This window comes from Dermacentor andersoni, chromosome 4 (assembly GCF_023375885.2).
Source record: "Dermacentor andersoni chromosome 4, qqDerAnde1_hic_scaffold, whole genome shotgun sequence".
Classification (NCBI taxonomy): domain Eukaryota; kingdom Metazoa; phylum Arthropoda; class Arachnida; order Ixodida; family Ixodidae; genus Dermacentor; species Dermacentor andersoni.
The window spans coordinates 175,354,217-175,367,156 of record NC_092817.1 but is presented as its reverse complement, the minus strand read 5'-3'; positions in this window follow the sequence as shown (position 1 = coordinate 175,367,156).

Here is a 12,940-nt window from a genome sequence, read left to right as displayed (position 1 = left end):
AGTGGATATACCCTTCAAACAAGTGCTTGCACCTTTCAGATAGCCGCAAGCCCGTCCTATTCTTAACCTCCGGCTTGCGTGAAAGGCTTTTCTTAAAAAAAGTCTGATCCGGCTCGCTGCGTACGCCGGACGTTTGCACGCACAGCGCAATTGTTAACGCAGTGCCTTCGCTCGAATCGTTGAGACCAAGCACAATATGGTGACCCGCAGCAGGGATCCTTTCGGCTTCCACGATACACCTCGATTAGACGCCACAAAACAGAAACCTGACCACAGCAGCGAGCGAAAGAGCCGCCCTGACCCTGAGTGTCGTAGCCATCTTCTTTGTTTGTTGGACAGTGTTGCCAGCTCAGGCAATATATGTTGGAGTTGCCAATAGCTTCGATACAATAGGGAACGAATTATAATTACTTTTTATATCGTGCACAGAGTATTCGTTAGAACCGATCTATCTCAATAAGGCCGCTCAAGGTCTTAGCACCAAGCACGCGACCATGCATGAGAGTGTAACAGTTGTGACGAAACGAAAAGAGGAAAACGATTTCCCATTTTATCACACCGCGATGCGGTCATAACGTCAAATCTTTGCTCGCAGATAGACGAAAGTTTTAATACTGCGAAGCCACCGGGTTGTGCTAGCGTCACTGTGCCAGAATTCAGATGCGGCACGCAGTCGGCGTTGCTATAGCAGCTCTATTCCCTTTAATCAAGAGGACCGTCCTAAAACAGCAACACACTCTCAGACAAAATGCTTACAGCTAACGTCTTACCACGCAGAAAAGGTTAGGAAAAGAGCTTAGAGCTGCTACCATCCTCCGCTAACCCGCGGATCGCAACAACTCATTGCTTCTGCCGCTCCGTGTTCGAAGACGCAAAATAAAACTTGGATTGGGCACTGCTTAAGCGGGAGCAGTTCAAAGCAAGGCACTATATTATATTGACAAGACGGCATGCAGTTGCAAAAGTCAAAAGCGAAACTCTGGCGCAATCTTGCAGACGATATGCTGGAAGCCGTAAGCATGACATGACCGCTGTCTTTAAGACACCACGTGTTCAAGACTTGGCGCATACCTGCCACAAACGTGGGCGTAAAAGTTGTCGCACGCCGACACGCTCAGATTCATCGAGTCGGTGAACAGTTGCGCGTAGTGGCGGCAAGTCTCGCTCGTGCACGAAGGGAACCGCATACGCCCCGGAGACGCCGGCTGCCGGAAGTCGAGCGAGAGATTGACCACGATCACGAACACGAGCGTGGCCACCGCCCCGACGAGCAGCATGTACTGCGGTGCTTTGGAGCTGGACGATGGGCCGCTGTTTGTCTCCGAAGTGGAATGATGAGCTTGGGATCTGTCGATGAGCCGCTGCTCCGAGCCAGCGTGTCGTCCATACTACGAAGAACGTGCTCAAAGTGAGGAATCGGATTTCACAAGCGGCCACTTGTCGCAAGGTAATTTCCCACTGTGGGGATTCCAGAAGGCAAAAGTCAGATCAAATTAAATTTACAGAAGCTGTCATCCTAAGGTCCATCAATCAAATGACCTATAATTACATAAAAATGAATAACTTATAAACGAATAGTTCAATGACGACGCGCGAGGTTAAAAAAGAATTAAAAGAATTTCTATGAGGCTTTCCGAATTCGACTGCCGAAACTGCCAAGCTCTCCCGGGTTCTCGAACGTTCCTTCACTGTAGGTGCACTCACTAGTCTTCAGAAGGAGAACAGAAATGGTTGTGGTTGCCATCCGTCCTAAATTCTGAGGGATGGTCGCGACTATTGAGTTAATGTCCAGCGACCAAACAAGGACGACCCATTCGGGTCGCCCATATGTCCCGACTTCTGCAGTTTTTGTGCATGATTACAAATGCTAAACCATGTTTCTTGTTTTATAATTCTGATAGCTCGGTTGCACATTCGTTTCGTTTGTCTCCTGTTGCATTGTGATTACCATAGAAGCGGTTTAGTTTTTCTCCAGAATTTAGTTACGCTGGGGGCTCTGACCGTTTACAGTGCTTTAATCTATAAACGTTGCTGTGTTTACCGTAGAAGCGGTTTAGTTTTTCTCCAGAATTTAGTTACGCTGGGGGCTCTCACCGTTTACAGTGCTTTAATCTATAAACGTTGCTGTGTTAGCCAGGGAACTCAGCTCCATTGTTGTTGTACATCGCGCTATGCTAGGATTAAAGCAATTGCAAAACGTTATTAGGTTTCAGGATTGCTTGGCGGCTACTGGCAATGACCAGGACATGGTTGTCGTTGCCAGTGGTTGTCGTCGCCGCCTTTCCGTTCCGCCTTCGTACACTCGAAAGTTCGCAACCGTAGGGCTGGTGTCATCTGAACTAGTCATTTTGTTCTAGTATCTCCTTCCATGCATGTTCGTTAGCAGGATTTTGAACAACGCCTATCAGCATTCGAGCAGCAAACCATGCCTCGCTACAGCCTATACGCACACAAGCACGCATGCACGGAAGTTTTGTGTACAACACTTCTTGGTAGGCTGCTCTGCACTCACCACATTAATACGGAGAAATGGCCGAGGTGCCCCATTGCAGGCAGTCGAAATGCCACATCGCCTCCCTTAATGGTTTGAGCTGAACCGCTTGAAATAAGGGGCTAAGCATATATGTAGGGCTGTGAAAGTTGAGGGCTTTTTCCGGAGCAAATTGCTGTTTTTGGCAGCGCCGAGTGCTCCTTGTGCAAGTGCACTGGGAAGATAAGTGCTAAAAAAACGAAGGTGGTTAAAGAAGGTAGCACACCGCAAAAACAAAATCATGCGCAGTTGCTCACACTTTCCGGCTCCGGTGACGCCGGCGATGACACGTTCGCGAGCGACTTGTATGCATTTGGCCCGGAGCTGAAAGAAAAGTTCAGATGCTTAGGATCAGAACGAACGAAAATAAGGTTTACCACACACATAAGCACGTATAAACATGTCTTTGGCAGGGGCTTTGTGGGCTTTGCTGATATGCCCTTTCGTAAAGCTGCAGCCGACCTCATAGCTCTATCAACGTCGATGGTGTTGTGCAAATTCCGTATAGGAATGGAGGCGCACAGACTTCGGACTTATAGGAGCACCACAGACTTCGCCGGCACACTTAAGTATAGAATACACTCGCTTACCAACACAGTACCGACCACGAGACTGATGTGAAGGAACTTGTCGACTTTACCTGCGTTATCGCTTCATAGGGGGTTCTGGCGCTTCCTATCGCTGTAGCTTGTGCTCGGCACAGTTGGCTACACGGTTAGCGCGCCGCGAATCGAACGGTCTAGAATGCAGCCAGACGCATTCCGGTAAACTAAAATATTTTCGTACTTAAAAAAAAACACCACGCCAATCGTACTGCTAAGTCATCTTATTCCTAATGGCTTGAAAACTCTCGAGAAACCGTTGGAAGCACCGGTAGTACATTTTCTCGCATGGGATATTTTTTCCTGCACACTCTACTGTTGAGACTTCACTTGCCTTCCCGCTACATCAATGGCTTCGGGTTGCGGCGTTGTCGCTGTGTCGTGGTGCATCCTTCCACGCTTTCTGTGGTGCCTGTGGTGCTTTGGCAACGGGACAGCGGCAGTTCCGACAGAGGCTGGTGAAGCAGCCGAACCAACCGACCTGACAGGCACGAACCCCCCAGTATCGGCAGCAGCGTGGTCAGCGTGCATAGCTACCATATTTACCCAGGCACAGCGTGGATGAACTGGGCTCTGATAATCTCAGTAGTTCAAAATATCAAACGTCGAAACAGTGGCAATCCCTGATTTCTAAATTAAGGGGCACATCAGTGGTGGCGTTCTCCCTCTTTTTCTTCTTCAGCTTGAACACGATTTTGTCAACCTGGAGGAGTGAGTACCTTCGCACCTATTACACTTCCAAAAACTGCAGATTATGTAATTATTCTGAGAAACGGTAAGTAAAAGATTACAAAAGTGTAAGTCATCGTTTTATTAAGTTTTTTTCCCACGTAAGTGCGCTAAGGCACGCGAGTTGGCTTGCCACCACTGGGACGCCGCCAATAATTCTCCGAAAAAGAAAAGAAATGAAAATAGAGAACGAAGCAAGAAAGAAGCGAAGAAAAAGGAAAGAAAAGAATGCTATTTGTAACGTACGTAATAATTGACAAAATTATTAAATATGTACTTCATGCAGTAAGAAAATTAGTGTATATTATCAAGCTTGAAAACCAGCACAACGACAAAGCAATACCTGACAAATTTGCACACCCAAATGAAAGACAAGAGTAATTCGGAAGGCGTACACTTTTCAACGAACTTATGGTAGTACAATGTCGCCACCCATTGCAATATGAATATCGAGAAAATCAGGAAAAAAAAGTTATAGAAATGCATATATACTGGCGACATTTGTGTAAAAAATGCTGATATACCCTTCTGGCGATCAATGCCGGGGTTAATACCATGAGCGCTGAAGAAATGTAACAACAGAGATATTTCGGCCGCCGGAAAGCGTCAAACACAACGCATCATGCAGCCGAGCTCCTCCCTCGGGCACCCATCTGGACACATTTCGGCATTTATTAACGTCACCGCGAAGTTCGCGCGTGCGTGAAGATACAGGAAGCTTTATTGCGGTGCCAGTTATTGGCGGCGAGGAGTTACGGAGTCGCCATCTATCGGAAGCGCCTCGCTGGCGTATTATGAGGGATCACGTGGCGCGCTCCTCATAGGTTTTGCTGTCAGCGCTCACTGAAAACACCATGCGCGAGCTCTTCCGGACATTTCTGTAAGTACTTTCGAAACGAGAGAAGTTCATTACTGTCTAAATAATAATCTTGGACAAACTGAAAGCACACAATCGTTTACAGACGCTATTTCTTTACCAAATACGTACAGTGAACGCCACTGCGCGCGGTCGCCGCGATGGAGTCTCCCGAACTGGCTTCTTGCGTGAAAGGTAGGTAAACGCTGAGAGCAAACTATGTGAAATATGTTCTTATAGTGTTTGTATAACTAAATGGAGTTTAATAGAATGAAGCCTCAATGCAGCGATCGCGCAGATTCGCAGCGACCGACTGCGCGTCTGCATGCTTGTCCGCGCACTGTTTCGTTTTCACCGCGCGCGTTTTCGCACCGTGCCATGAGATTTAGGCAGCAGAATATGAGCATTTGACAGTATACAAGCAACCATTGTTGCGTGGGCGCTATCACAGCTGTTCAAAAATAATTTCATTGTAGAGACTTCGACGCCTACGGGGACTGTGATGTGCCGTCGCGACGATTCAATCTTTTTTTTTCTTCTAAATTCTTTGACCTTTCAATAGTATTTCTCGAGTTGCGTAGCACTGTATGTTTATCGGTGTTCTCAGCGTGCAATTTCCCGCTGCTCCTTTTTTGTAATTTAGCGCATTAATTCATAACACAAACATGACCATATGCCATGCTTTCCTTAAATGTGCTTCTTACCGCTGCCTTTCCACTCCACTGAACTTGCCAGTATCTATAGCATCGACAAGTTCATAGACCAAACCGTCACGACATTAGTCGAGCAGCGGACTCGGGCGAGCGTGTCAGTGCACGTTTTCAGAACATCGCAGACCGGGCGCCGTAGCAGAAATCTTCCTCGCGTCTGTGCTTGCTGCATACCCGAGTTGTAGCCGATGACTGTTTGCCGGTTTTATGTTTCGCCAGCCAAGCTTCACGCAGCTTCTTGTCATGCGGCTACGTGTGAATAAGGCTGACATCAGGCTCCGTTGCGTACGTCCGGCCCTGCGGCACCGAGCAGTAGCCTACCATGTTGCGCGCCTTCAAAGGCAGCCACTACCCATTGTAGTGCTTTCAAGCGTTGTAAAGGAGACACTCGAAGCGGGAAAATTTCGCCAATAAATGAGGACCGCAGCGTACGAGGGAATTTAAACTCGTTTTCAGCTCGCTTCGGCGCGACCGAAGCAGCCGACGCGGCCGCTATGTCCACGTGATCCCTCCTAGCACGTCACGCCGACAGTGGCGCCAGCTTTTCCAGTGGTGGAGCTCGAGGCCAATATTGTCACGTGGTGGTGACGTAGAAGAACACAGTAGCAATACTGTGAACGAGAAAACTAACTTTTATTGGGCGAACTTGTGCCCACAAAACAGGCTACACTTATAGCACAACGAAAGCGGCGAACACAGTCGGCGATCGTCGGAAATCTGATCAGCGGGTCAAGCGCGTCGGCTTTTATACAGGATCGTCGAATGTTCCAGACTAATCGTTGGGACCCGCATGCCTTCCACAAAGTTCTACACCATTCGAGTCAGGCGAATAAATCAGATAACAGAAGGTTCGTCGACAACAGACTGTGGATAGAAGCATCGATAACTTTCCAGAAACTTCGGATACATGCAAGCGCGTCCCGCGCTGTGCGATAAGATTTGTTAGGCGGCGAAACGTGGTCGCCCGATAAACATAAGTACACGTGTCAATACCCCCCTCTTAAAAAGCATCGTCCCGATGCTACAAATATAAGAGAGCGACACACAAAAGGACACTTATTAAACATAAGTAACAAAACAACGAAAAGAAATCAAGTCTAAAAGTCAGTTACGCGAAGTCCCAAAGTTCGTCAACGCTGGTGGTACGGCTTGAGTCGCACAACGTGGACAATTTCAGGTCGTGAGCGACGCCGCTGTGACAGCGAAATGCCGTCTGGCACGACCTCATAGTCCAGTACGCCAATACGTCGGATGATCTTGTACGGTCCGAAATAGCGACGCAAGAGCTTCTCGCTCAGTCCTCGTCGGCGTATAGGGGTCCAAACCCAAACACGGTCACCAGGCTGGTACTCGATAAAGCGTCGTCGGAGGTTGTAGCGTCGGCTGTCGGTCCTCTGCTGGCTCTTGATCCGGAGGCGGGCGAGCTGTCGGGCTTCTTCGGCGCGCTGGAGATAGCTAGCGACGTCAAGATTTTCCTCGTCAGTGACGTGCGGCATCATGGCGCCGAGCGTCGTCGTCGGGTTCCTGCCGTAAACCAGCTTAAATGGCGTGATCTGTTTTGTTTCTTGCACAACCGTGTTGTAAGCGAATGTTACGTACGCCAGGACCGCATCCCACGTCTTGTGCTCGACGTCGACGTACATTACTAGCATGTCGGCGAGGGTCTTGTTCCGGCGTTCCGTGAGACCATTCGTCTGCGGATAGTAGGCAGTTTTCCGCCTGTGACCTGTCTGACTGTATTTCAGAATGACTTGGGTGAGCTCCGGTGTAAAGGCCGTTCCTCTATCGGTGATGAGGACTTCTGGGGCGCCATGTCGCAGCAGCATTCTTCGACAAAGAATTTCGCCACTTCGGCTGCGCTACCTTTCGGCAGTACTTTATTTTCAGCAAAGCGGGTGAGGTAGTCCGTCGCCACGACGATCCACTTATTTCCGGTTGTTGACGTCGGAAAGGGTCCCAGCAAGTCCATCCCGATCTGCTGGAATGGTCTGCAAGGAGGCTCGATTGGCTGTAATAATCCGGCTGGCCTTGTCGGCGGTGTCTTCCGTCGCTGACAGTTTCGGCATGTTCTGACATAACGGGCGACGCCGGCGGTCAGGCGCGGCCAATAATACTTTTCTTGTATCCTCGATTGTGACCGGGAAAGTCCGAGGTGCCCAGCGGTCGGATCGTCATGAAGGCGTGCAATACTTCTGGACGAAGTCCTGACGAGACCAAAAGAAGGTAGTTGGCACGGACTGGTGAGAAGTTCTTCTTCATGAGTAGATTGTTTTGAAGCGTGAAGGAAGATAATCCGCGCTTAAATGCCCTGGGGACAACGTCGGTGTGCCCTTCCAAATATTCGGCGAGGCCTTTTAGCTCCGGGTCTGCCCGCTGCTGTTCAGCGAAGTCTTCCGCGCTTATCATTCCAAGGAAGGCATCGCCATTCTCGTCGTCTTGCGGCGGCGGGTCAATTGGGGCGCGTGATAGGCAATCAGCATCGGAGTGTTTTCGTCCGGACTTGTAGGTTACAGTGATGTCGCATTCTTGTAGTCTGAGGCTCCACCGTGCCAGCCGTCCTGAAGGGTCCTTTAAGTTAGCTAACCAACACAACGCGTGATGGTCGCTGACCACTCTGAATGGCCTGCCATATAGGTAGGGGCGAAATTTCGCTGTAGCCCAAACGATGGCGAGGCATTCCTTTTCCGTTGTGGAATAATTGCCTTCCGCTTTTGACAACGACCGGCTAGCGTAAGCTATCACGTGTTCATGTCCATCTTTTCTCTGGACTAGGACGGCACCGAGGCCTAGGCTACTGGCGTCAGTGTGGATTTCGGTATCGGCGAGCTCGTCGAAGTGCGCAAGTACGGGCGGCGACTGCATGCGTCGTTTGAGTTCTTCAAATGCGTCGGCCTGCGGCGTGTCCCACTTGAACTCGATGTCACATTTAGTTAGCGGTGTCAGCGGCTCAGCGATGCGTGAAAAGTCCTTGACAAATCGCCTGTAGTAGGCACACATGCCAAGAAATCTACGCACTGCCTTCTTGTCGGTGGGCTGCGGGAACTTTGCGATGGCAGCTGTCTTCTGCGGGTCGGGGCGGACTCCAGACTTGCTGATGACGTGGCCTAGGAACAGAAGCTCATCGTAGGCGAAGCGGCACTTTTCTGGCTTCAGAGTGAGCCCTGATGACTTGATGGCCTCGAGTACTGTTGCGAGCCGCCTAAGGTGTTCGTCGAAATTTTCGGCGAAGACAACGACGTCATCCAAGTAAACGAGACAGGTCTGCCACTTCAATCCTGCTAAAACCGTGTCCATCACGCGCTAGAACGTTGCAGGCGCCGAGCACAGTCCAAATGGCATAACCTTGAACTCGTAGAGGCCGTCTGGGGTGATGAAGGCGGTCTTTTCGCGATCTCTTTCGTCGACTTCAATTTGCCAATAGCCAGACTTGAGGTCCATCGACGAGAAGTATTTAGCGTTGCAGAGCCGATCTAATGCGTCGTCTATCCGTGGGAGGGGGTATACATCCTTCTTCGTGATCTTGTTCAGTCGACGATAATCGACACAGAAACGTAGGGTTCCGTCCTTTTTCTTTACCAGGACAACAGGGGATGCCCACGGGCTTTTCGACGGCTGGATAATGTCGTCGCGCAGCATTTCGTCGACTTGTTCTCTTATAGCTTCACGTTCCCGCGTCTAAACTCGGTAAGGGCTCTGGCGTAGTGGTCGAGCGCATTCTTCGGTTATTATGCGATGTTTTGCGACTGGTGTTTGTCGAATCCTCGATGACGTCGCAAAGCAGCCTTTGTATCGTCGAAGCAGGCTTCTGAGCTGTTGCTGCTTAATCACGGGGAGACTTGGACTTATGTCGAAGTCTGGCTCGGGAACTACGGTTGTCGGGGTAGAGGCGATAGAATCCGAGAGGACAAAGGCATCGCTGGTTTCCACAATTTCCTCGATGTATGCGATCGTCGTGCCCTTGTTGATGTGCTTGAACTCCTTGCTGAAGTTTGTCAGCAACACTTTCGTGTTTCCTCCGTGCAGTCGAGCGATCCCTCTTGCGACGCAAATTTCACGGTCGAGCAGTAGACGTTGGTCGCCTTCGATGACGCCTTCTACGTCAGCGGGTGTTTCGGTGCCGACCAAAATAACAATGCTGGATCGAGGCGGGATGCTCACTTGATCTTCAAGCACACTCAAGGCGTGGTGACTACGAGGGCTCTCCGGCGGTATTGCATGATCTTCCGACAGCGTTATTGACTTCGACTTCAGGTCGATGACTGCGCCGTGTAGGTTGAGGAAGTCCATGCCGAGAATGACGTCTCGTGAACACTGTTGGAGGATAACGAAGGTGACAGGGTAAGTCCGGTCGTGAATGGTAATTCTTGCCGTGCACATTCCTGTCGGCGTAATCAGGTGTCCTCCAGCGGTCCGAATTTGAGGGCCTTCCCATGCAGTCTTAACCTTCTTCAACTGGACGGCGATGTGTCCACTCATTACGGAGTAATCGGCCCCTGTGTCGACTAAGGCAGTGACTGCGTGGCCGTCGAGAAGCACGTCGAGGTCGGTGGTTCTTTGTCTGGCGTTGCAGTTGGGTCTTGGCGTCGGATCACGGCTGCGTCGTGTTGATCTGAAGCTGGAACGTCGCGTCGTCAAGTCGTCTTTCGTCGGTGTAGTCTTGGCTTCCCGACTTCTTCGGGACGGCGGCGTGTCGTCATGAAGTCGTCGAGATGGTTTCTTCGTCGTCTTCGTCGGCGGCGGAGGATCTTCGTCAGTTCGACGAACAGCAACCGCACCTCCATCGGTTGCTGCTTTTAGTTTTCCGGATATGGGCTGACGGACCGGCCCCGGGCTGGGCCAGTGTATGGTCGGCGCTGCGGCGACAGGTAGCGGCCTGGTGACGGCGAACGGGAAGCTCGTCGAGGGCTCCACTGAGTGGCGGCGAGGTAGTCGGCGATATCGCGAGGTCGTTCGCCAATCTGTGGCCGCGGCGCGTTAACGGCGAAACCTCGCAGTCCCATCTCCCGGTATGGGCATCGGCGGTAGATGTGCCCCGCTTCTCCGCAGTGGTAGCAGAGCGGGCGGTGGTCAGGAGCGCGCCAAATGTCCGTCTTCCTCGCGTAGGTCCGCTGGGCGACGGGTGGTCGTGCTGGCGGTGGCGGCGGCGGACGACGGAACTGCGGCGTGACAGGGCCCTGGCGCGGTCGCGGAGGGGGACCTTGACGGCGTGCGACGGCGGCGTAGGTCATCGCTTGCGGCTCAGGCTGGGGCGATACAGGGGCTACTCCAAGTTGTTGTTGGAGCTCTTCACGCACGGCGTCGGCAATCGAAGCCACTTGAGGCTGTGATGGTGGGAACAGCTTTTGTAGCTCCTCCCGCACGACCGCTCGGATAGCCTCGCGCAGGTCGTCGGTGGCCAGTGATTGAACTCCGGCGTAGTTCGTCGAGTTTGTGCGGCGGTCGAATTGCCGGTTTCGGATCTCGAGTGTCTTCTCGATGCTGGTGGCCTCGCGAAGAAACTCGTCCACGGTCTTCGGTGGGCTTCGTACCATTCCGGCAAAAAGTTCCTCCTTCACACCACGCATCAGCAGGCGGACTTTCTTCTCCTCGAGCATTTCAGGGTCGGCGTGGCGGAAGAGACGGCTCATTTCTTCCGTGTAGATCGCGGTCGTCTCATTAGGTAGCTGCACCCGGGTTTCTAATAGCGCTTGCGCTCGTTCTCGGCGTACGACGCTTGCGAACGTCTGCAGGAAGCCGCTTCGGAAAAGTTCCCAGGTCGTTAAGGTGGCTTCTCGGTTCTCGAACCACGTCCTGGCCGCGTCTTCCAAAGCGAAGAAGACATATCGCAGTTTGTCGTCGCTGTTCCAGTTGTTAAAGGTAGCGACTCTCTCGTACGTCTCGAGCCAGCTTTCCGGGTCCTCGAAAGTTGAACCGCGGAACGTCGGAGGCTCCCTGGGCTGCTGCAGCACGATGGGTGACGCTGGGGCTGCCATTGGGGTTGACGTGGTGGCCATCTTCCTAGTCGTCTCAGGCAAAAGTCCGTGCTCCGGGGGCAGTCCTTGCAGCCTGCGGCTACCTCGCTGGTTCTTGGCGACGTTGGTGTCTTCCGAGTGAGGGCTTGGGTCACGGCTTTGTGGGGGCGTCCGGTACATGAACGCAAAGCACCTCCACCAGATGTCACGTGGTGGTGACGTAGAAGAACACAGTAGCAATACTGTGAACGAGAAAACTAACTTTTATTGGGCGAACTTGTGCCCACAAAACAGGCTACACTTATAGCACAACGAAAGCGGCGAACACAGTCGGCGATCGTCGGAAATCTGATCAGCGGGTCAAGCGCGTCGGCTTTTATACAGGATCGTCGAATGTTCCAGACTAATCGTTGGGACCCGCATGCCTTCCACAAAGTTCTACACCATTCGAGTCAGGCGAATAAATCAGATAACAGAAGGTTCGTCGACAACAGACTGTGGATAGAAGCATCGATAACTTTCCAGAAACTTCGGATACATGCAAGCGCGTCCCGCGCTGTGCGATAAGATTTGTTAGGCGGCGAAACGTGGTCGCCCGATAAACATAAGTACACGTGTCAATATAGACACTACAGGTGCATTTCTGCCGTCACCGTGAGGTTCTGTGGAAAGTCCAAGGGCGATAAAAATCTTCCTTGCACACCATACGCTGTTTGTGCAACTGAAATCGTTCGAACCTGAGCCAGCGATCACGGCTCAATGTCGCACGCACATGGAAGGAAAGCATGGCGGAAGCGGGTAACCTAGCGTCTCCTGCAAGGTGTTTGGGAGAGGGCAGGAAGGGGTGGGGCACGTTTTAGTGCGGGCGGCCCGGGCGGCACCGCACGCCCGCCGGGGCCGATGTATCTTGAAAGCCATCTGTGGCCGGTGCAGAGTCCATCGTGCGTTGTGTCCTCGCGGCTTAGTTTGCGTTCATCGGAGAGGTTGGCGCGCTTCTTCTCTCCAGCGATTCGACAGCAAGTTTACGCGGCCATTGAGTGATATGTGTTAACCTTTGCTTATGCACGCGTGGCACCATTGCTCGTTGGATTAGGTAGCATGGCTATGTTTGCAAGGTTATACGACCGATAAAACTACTTTTCTTACTCTCTACCGATTTAATATCCCAATCGATGCTTCGCCTTTCGGGCAAAACTGCGAGCCTTCTTAGATCATGCAAATTTTTAAAGTTAGGAAGGCATAAGGTCCCCAACATGTTGATTATAGAGAAGCGTGCCTAGGTAAGTCACGCATACTTTGCCGCAAATATCATGATTATGAGAAAACTAATAAAAGATCATTACATTTTAGTGCCTTGGGAGCATCGGCTTAATTGACAAATTAGAAAGCACGATAAGAGAGCGTGTTAACCCAGGAGCCCCATTTTTATTAGTCACATCATGCGTTGGTGCCAAGAAACAATGACACCAACGACAACATAGGGGAAAATACTTGTACTTAATGAATGAAATAAAGAAACAATAAATAATGGAAATGAAGGTGGATGAAAGAACCACTTGCCG